At 46.0% G+C, this 6,169-nt stretch overlaps 1 long non-coding RNA gene across 1 annotated transcript; it reads right to left on the bottom strand.

Moving 5' to 3' along the window:
• Positions 1-1,321: 1,321 nt before the first annotated feature.
• LOC118602912 lies at positions 1,322-4,386 on the bottom strand. Its single transcript, XR_004950985.1, has 2 exons — positions 3,540-4,386; positions 1,322-1,810 (listed from the first exon to the last, which is right to left on the bottom strand). It is a non-coding gene; the product is annotated as an uncharacterized LOC118602912 (long non-coding RNA).
• Positions 4,387-6,169: the final 1,783 nt, after the last annotated feature.

The following is a 6,169-nucleotide window of genomic DNA, read 5'->3' as shown; positions in this document are numbered from 1 at the left end:
TGTGGGACCCTCTTGCCCACTCTCGGGCCTTGCCAGTCTGATTTCTCCTACTCCTTACCAAATCATCCCTGAGAGCTTACAGTGCCCTCTCCTGCTCCACGCAGCCCCGGAGAGTGGTCTCCCACCCTCCAGGCCACACTGTAAGGAAGGTAGCTTGATTTCTCTCCATCCTGTTACTGAGGGGGAGGCTGGGGCTTCCAACCAGACCCTGCCCCCCCCAGCCCCACCTACTCACCCATCTGCCTTCCCCTCCCCTGCCCACTCCGCCCCCTCCGCCTCCTCCTAAGCTCCTGCTGAATCTGCTCAGCAGATTTTTGGTCTTAAGTATATGCTGTCTTGATTGTTCCCTAATGAGTTGCCTCACGTGTCTGAATCTCATCGCTACAGCCAGATGGTGGCTCCGCACTACCCCCACCACCACCAGGGAGCTTGGCGCCTGGGAGACCATTCTCCCTGGGGCTTCTGGGTGGGGGCAGAGGGAGGCCTGCGGAACCAGGCACACAGGGCAGGCAGAGGCTGAGTGGCCCCTGCCAGACAAGGCCATAGTGATGGCAGGTGGGGGTGGGGACCAGGCCCTCAGCCAGCAAGGGGACAAAACTGGACCCAGATGTCAAGTCTGGCACAGACAACTGAGGGCACAGGGTCTGCCTGAGTGGGAACCTGGGCCATGGGGACTGGGTCTCATGCTCACTAGGTGCCTAGGGAAGCAGCCAGACAGGTTCCCAAGGCCAGGACTGCGGGGAAGAGGGAACAGAGCTGGGGAAACAAAGGTATGAAGCCTGGCTGGGAAAGATGATGGCTAGCCCATCCCAAGTTCCCCTCAGAGGGTCCCAGGCCCCACCACCACCACCCCAGCTGCTCCTTCTGGTCCTCCATGGCCCTCCCACTCTCATCGGGCTCATCTGGGGCAGAGGCAGATTCTGAACTAGTCAAGGACAGGGCCTCACTAGGCCTGCACATGCAGCCACTCTTAGGGCTGCTTTCTGGGACTGGGCTGGGGGAGTCCAGGACACCTGGGTACCCAAGGCCAAGGAGTGGGCATGGCCTTCTCAGAGCAGCTTTGAGGATTGCTCCAACCCCAGGAGATGGTCCTAGGCAAGTGCCAGCTCCAGGTGCAGTGCAGGGGGCTGTGGGGGCTCCACTGCCCACCCCAGGCAGGCCTCTCCTCAGACTACTGTCTCTATCAGTCATTCTGGCTATGGCAAGGGAGACCACCTCTTTCTCCCTCACCTTCTCCCCTCCTCCTCCTCCCCCTCCTCCTCACCCCCTCCACCTCCTTTTTTAAATTAGGAAAGCAATATGACAACGTGACAAAACTTGGAAAAGAGAGGAGAGGAAAAACAATTTGATTTCAGGTTTTGAACAAAATAACCAAGGTAAGTGTTTAGAAATGCAGCTTAAAAAATAAAACCTTTTGAAATGAAAGGCACTTTTTGCCCAGAGACACTAAAACAATGTGAAGTCTACTGAAGACGAAACAAATTATAATAAAACCTATACATTTAGAGTCAGAACTATATGTACTTATTTCCTTGGCAAAAATGAGCTGCAATTTGGTACATTTAATGTCTGTCTGCATCGTCACGTTCGAGAATTGAAACCTCGCTTCATGAAGCCGGTTCTCAGCAGCAACTGCTGAAGTTCAGGAGGGCTGGACCTCAGCAGAGCACGTCCCTTTCACAGCAGCTTCTTATCAGCCTCCCAGCTCAGCCAGGGTGACAGACGCAGGCTGCCCAGCCATGCTTTGTGCCATCCATCTCTCCACGTCTGACCCTAACAGTGTGGCACACCTGGGCGGGTTCTTCTATTTCTAAAATATGAAGTATTTGGCATAGAACACATTGAGAATCAATGTCATAGGTCAGATGTGACGCATAATAATTACCAACCAACCAACCTCAAAACAGCACTTGGCCAACAACATCGAAGCTTTCCGTGTGTGCCTTTGAGAGCCCACCTTCCACGTGATCTTTAAAGGTGATTTCCTTATGATTTACCACATTTATACATCTCCTTACACACCATTATTTCATTTTGCTTATCTTTTTAAGACATGAAAATAAAATGAAAATGAAAAGACTATTTTTTGCTGTATATATTCTACTTCATATTTTCATCACTCAACATCGTTTCTCAGATTCATCCATGCCATGTGAGTTTCTGGCTTTTTGTAGAAATAGCTGCTGTGAACATTCTCAACAGGGCTTCCAGCACCCAAATACAAGAGTTCCTTGGGAATATACCAAGGAGTGAAACCACTGGAAGGAACTGGCTGTGGAATTTGCAAGGCCCAGTGCAAATCATAACATGGGCCCCTTGATAAATTATTAGGAATTTCAGGACAGCTGTGGTAGAGTACTGTGCTAGGTGCAGGTCCCTGTGACTGCACAGCTACACAGCCAGGAAGCCACCTGCCACTGAGTCCTTACCCACCTGACTGGGTCATACAAAGGACTTGTGCCTTGAGGGCACAGTGTCCGCTATTCTCCATCCTCGCCAATGCTTGCTTCCTATAGACTTTTTAATTTTTATCAATGTAATTCAGTTTGCATTTCCTTGGTCATTCAAGAGAGTGGGCAATTTAGGTGATGGTGACTTTGGGTGACCTTTTTTTTCAAGGAAGAGGGAACAGTGGGCTTGGGTAAGTCACTCCCCTCATGGGGCTTCATTTTTCTCATTTGAACAATAGAGACACGCTGCTTTGTAGTTCTGCCATTAGATTATAACCCGTTAGGTCTGGGGCCATGTTTTCTTCAACTTTCTATCTTCAGCTCAGGGCCTGCTCCCAAGATGGTGTCATCATGTGTCTGTCACATTTACTGAATGAAGGCTATAATTCACCAGGTGGTTCTATAAGTGTCAACAAAGGGGCATAGGAGGGGGACTTCCCTCTGGAAGCAGGCAATGTGGCAGGCAGAGGAGCAGAAAGCAAAGACCTGAATTAAGTTGGCCTCTGCCAACCTCTGTGACCTTGGGCAAAAGAACGTCACCTCTCTGAGCTTGTTTTCTCATCTGCAAATGGGGAGGATGACATCCCCCTCCTAGAGTTACCATAAGGATAGATTTGGAATTGGTGGTTATTCTTTCTACTCTTGAATTCTAGGATGTATTCCTTAGACCTGACCTTAGCCTTCAAGGGTAGCTCCTCTCTCTGGGTCCCAGATCCTTCCTCTGTCAGTGAGAGTGGGCCCATCACTGATTCTCCACAGATGGGCCTCGGAGCTACTGACTGAGACAGTGGTTTGAGGTTAGAAAAGGTAAACCCTGCCAAGCTGGAGCTTCAGCAGAGATGGTCACCAGGTACCTCCTGCCCCCTAGCACCACCACTTTTGAACTGAGGTACAATTTGCAACAGCACTGCATTTCATTGTTGACCATCTGAGACCTGTGTGTGTGATAAACTTAGAGGGGCAAGATCATGATAAATTGTCAGAAACTGTGGTCCCTCACCCTCCTCCCCACTGGTTCACTGATGCCTTAACACAGGCATTGCTGAAATGCTTAGATGACTTCACCCTTCCACCAAGTTGCTGACTGACCCCAGGAAAGCAAGAATGGGAGTCACCAACACCTCCTCACACATCGAGTGACCTCTGGTGTCAAGGACTGCATCTCCAGATACCTCCCAGATGATGTCCCTGGAAAATCACATGGACACTTCTGATTCAATGCGTCCAAAACTCACTGCCTTCCCACCAAGCTCTACCTCGTCCTAGGGAATGGCGTTGCCATCCTTCACCCAGGTGCCCACAACAGAATCCAGGAGCCACCTCCACCCTCTTCCCCCACACCCTGACAACCACTTATCATCTCCAGGTACCTCTGAACCCTCTTAAGGAGGTTCAGTGTAATCTATTGTTTAACAATAACCTTTGAGAGTAAGCAAGGGCCAAAACAGTTCCTTAATGATTGACCTGGGACAACAGGAAAATACCAGGACATCTGATCACTGTATATAACAAGAAGCATGGACAATGAATAAGGAAGGTGGTTACCCTGGAATAACTATGGGAGTCAACAATAGAATAGAACCTACATCTTCACCAGCTGGAGTCATTCATGGGCTGGAATCTTAACATTTACAAATGCTGTTCCTAAATAATTTTAGGAAGTTTAAATAGAAATAGAAAGAAAAATTAGGAAATATAAATAATTAGGAAATATAAAAATCAGAGGAAAAACAAGATAAATGATGTTAAATGACAAAAGCAAAATATGAAAGCATAAATGTATAAATATGCAAAGAAATGCATATATTCTACACAGGCATAGGAAAAGCTGAAAGGAATCACTATAATTGGAATCATAATTATCTCTGGGTGGTTGAATTTCTATTTTGGTTTTTATATTTTTATAATTTTTGTTTTTTCCAAAATTTCAATAATGATTATGTTTTACTTTCAAAATCAGGATTAAACAAAAAAAGCTTTAATGTCATTTCAAGACACTAAAACGATGCATTCCTTCACAAATGCTTGCTAGCCCACTTTTCTGGACTTTGGAGTGGGGAGCTGGTGGACCAAGGCCCCTTCTTCAGGGAGCTCTGCTGCTGGCAAGGCAGGGCATCTGTAGTGAGTGGGAGGACCAAGCAGGTGGGCAGAGACCTGGAGGCCTGGCTATTTGGTGACATCTTCTGATTAGAGGGAAGCAGGCCTGAGGAGACGTGGAGATGGGTGGGAGGGTTGTGGCTTGGGGATAATGGCCAGGTGTCCACAGAGGGAGGAATCAGCCAGACCACAAGGCTTGGTGACCTATGACATTCTGTGTGCAGCTGGAAATTGCTGGATGGGTCTAGGCCCAGCACTGGCTAGATTGTTGCTTTTTAGAGCTCTCTTTGGCTACTATTGGAGAACAGGAGGGGAAGCCGTGAACCAGGGTCTTCAGGAGCCAGAGTGGCCCACTCCTAGAGAGAGAGTCCTGGAGGTTAGAGCTGGGGGTGGCAGGGAGATAGCAGGAAGAAGGCAGGTGCTTTTAGGAGTCCCGGGTGTATTAGTGCTGGTAACTGTCTCTTCTAACCACACTTTTAACAAATGTCTATTTGTACTGAGTCTGTAGAAGGCTTGAGATAGATGGGCATGCAAACTAAGGGATTCTGGGCAGAACAAGGGGTTAGAACATTTTAGACGGCTTAAACACTTGCAAAGAGTGCATAGTATCTCATGGCTGGAAAGGGGAGGAACAGCCTTCCAGGTAGAGGGAAAGGTAAGCCAAACTTTATTGCGGGGTAGGTCTACAGGTAATGAACTCCCTCAGCTTAAGTTTATCTTGAAGTATCTTATTTTCTCCTTCATTCCTTAAGAATAATTTTGATCTAATAATTTTCTTAGTTGGCAGGGTTTTTTTCTTTTAGGGCTTTAAATTTGTCATTCCACTGCCTTCTGGTCTGTGATTTCTGACAAATCAGCTGTTGATATTATTGAGAATTCCTTGTAAATAACGTCATTTCTCTCTTGCTTTCAAAAAATTTTTTTTTTGTCTTTGAGTTTCCACAATTTGAATTTAATGTATCTCTGTGAATTTCTTTGAGCTTATCCTGCTTGGAATTCCTTGAGCTCCTTGGATATGTCTTTCATCAGATATGGGATATTTTCAGCCATTATTTACTGCCCCTTTCTCTCTTCTCTTTGGATTCCTGGGATGAATATGTTGGTATGCTTGATGGCATCCTATAGATCTCTAGGTCTGTTTATTTTTCTTCATTTTTTCTTTCTGCTCTTCAGACTAGATACTTTCAAGTATCTTATCTTCATGTTGGTTGATACTTTCTCCTGCCTACTCAAATCTGTTTCTTTTATAATTTCTCTTCATTAATATTACTATTTTGTTCAGACATCGTTTTCCTGATTTCCTTTACTTCTTTTCCATGGTTTCTTTTAGTTCATTGAACATATTTAAGGTAGCTGATTTAATGTCTTTGAGTTATAATTCCAAGGTCTGAGCCTCCTTGGGGATGGTTTCTATCAAATTATTTTTTCTTGTGAATTGGCCATTTTCCTGTTTCTTTCTATGTTTTATAATTTTTTGTCCAGAACTGGACATTCTGAATATCATGTCGTGGCAGCTCCAAAGATCTAATTCTCCCACTCTTTAGAAATTGTTAGTTTTTGCTTGCCGATGGCTGAAGCCATCTTTTTGTGACTTTTCCAAACAATTTTTGCAAAATGTGTAT

The sequence above is a fragment of the Rousettus aegyptiacus genome, unplaced genomic scaffold (assembly GCF_014176215.1).
Source record: "Rousettus aegyptiacus isolate mRouAeg1 unplaced genomic scaffold, mRouAeg1.p scaffold_m13_p_5, whole genome shotgun sequence".
Classification (NCBI taxonomy): Eukaryota; Metazoa; Chordata; class Mammalia; order Chiroptera; family Pteropodidae; genus Rousettus; species Rousettus aegyptiacus.
The sequence above is the reverse complement of the archived record's forward strand: the minus strand, read 5'-3'. Positions and strand labels throughout refer to the sequence as shown.